The sequence below is a fragment of the Bison bison genome, unplaced genomic scaffold (genome assembly GCF_000754665.1).
Source record: "Bison bison bison isolate TAMUID 2011002044 unplaced genomic scaffold, Bison_UMD1.0 scf7180017860731, whole genome shotgun sequence".
Taxonomy (NCBI): Eukaryota; Metazoa; Chordata; class Mammalia; order Artiodactyla; family Bovidae; genus Bison; species Bison bison.
In genome coordinates, this window is record NW_011491303.1 from 168,147 (window position 1) to 169,766 (window position 1,620).

Sequence of the window (1,620 nt, forward strand, 5' to 3'; positions counted from 1 at the left end):
GAATAGCATTTTGTGCTCGACCCACAGATTTTCCATCAGCCCATACTCTAGGATTTACATTTTGTTCAACTAAAGGGAGAGAAAGGAAGGGCTCCATATTCATGAAAACAGAGGCATGGACCTTGCTCAGTATGTCCCTTCCCAAAAGGGGTGAGGGAGATTCTGGCACAATCAGAAACTCATGTGAAAACAGCACAGAATCCCAGTTGCAAGATAAAGAATAACTGAAATAATACCTTTTGGCTCGTCCAGACAGTCCCATTACAGAAGCGGATTGGGAAGAAAGTGGGCCAGGGGCTTCAGTAAGCACAGAATAAGTTGCCCCAGTATCTAAAAGGAAATTGACGGATTGGCCCCCACAGTTATTAATACCCGGGGTTCCTCAGGTGTAATTAGGACGGGAGCTTGTGTGGGGACCCCCAGGCACCTTCAGTCCTGATTGTCTTGAGAGTCCGACCCCAGAGACCTATGCCTCCGGGGGCAGTCTCTCTTCCAGTGTGGTCTTTTGCAGACCGGACATGGAGCCGGGGGCTGCTTAGATGCCTGAGGGCAATCCCGCTTGAGGTGCCCCTCCTTTCCACAGTAATAGCAAACACATCCCTTTTCACCTGGGCCCCTCTGGGCATTTTTCTTAGGCTGTTTAAGAACGTTTTTCATAGCCTTTGCGCTCTTTCTTTTCCTCATATTCCCTACCATAATAGACTGTCTGAGCCAGTTGTAACAGAGTATCTAAAGACTGATTTGGTCCATACGCCTGTTTTAATAGCTTAAGGCGGATATCTGGAGCTGACTGAGTGAGAAATCTATCCTTTAAGATCACTTTCCCCTCTTCTCTTTCAGGATCAATCTCAGTGAATCTGTAAGGGCTTCTCTCAGTCTATCTAGGAATTTACCAGGAGCTTCCTTCTCCTCCTGTTCTATGTCTGCCAATTTGCCATAGTTTAAAGGCTTAGAATGTGCCTGCCTAAGTCCTTCAAGAATACATCTAACAAAATGACTCTGATCCCATCTTCCTTTAGCTGTGTTGTAGTCCCAGTCTGGTTCTATAGTTGGGACCGCCTGATTCCCAGTGGGGAGGGCCGCTATCTCGTTCTCCCTCTTCCCTACTGATTCATTACCAAGCCATTCATCTCCATAAGCAACCGCTTTTCCCAAAACTGGAGTCTTTGACTCAGGAGTCAGCGTTTGTCCCAAGATATACATCACATCCTTCCAAGTGAGGTCATAAAGCAGAGTAACACCTTTAAAAGCTCTAATATATTTTTCTGGGTCCTCTAAATAGTCTCCCAGATCCTCCTTGATTCTTTGTATTTCTTGATAAGAGAAAGGCTTATTAACTCTCACAGACTGATAATTTCTCCCAGTGGGTGTTTCATGAAGAGGCAACAGCTTGTGTGGCTGTTCCTCAGTCTCTCTGGCTGCTCTGCGCGTATGATCCCAGGGATAGATTGGAGAAACCTGTTTTTCCTCTCCTCTTTGTCTCTTGTCCTCCATCTCATCTCTTACCTCGATGGTCTGAGTTTCTACCGAAACCAGAGTAGTCTGAGGTCGTACTGAGACAGGAGTTGTTCGGACCTCCATGTGGGCAGTTTGAATCCCAGTTTGGATTTCCACTGAGAC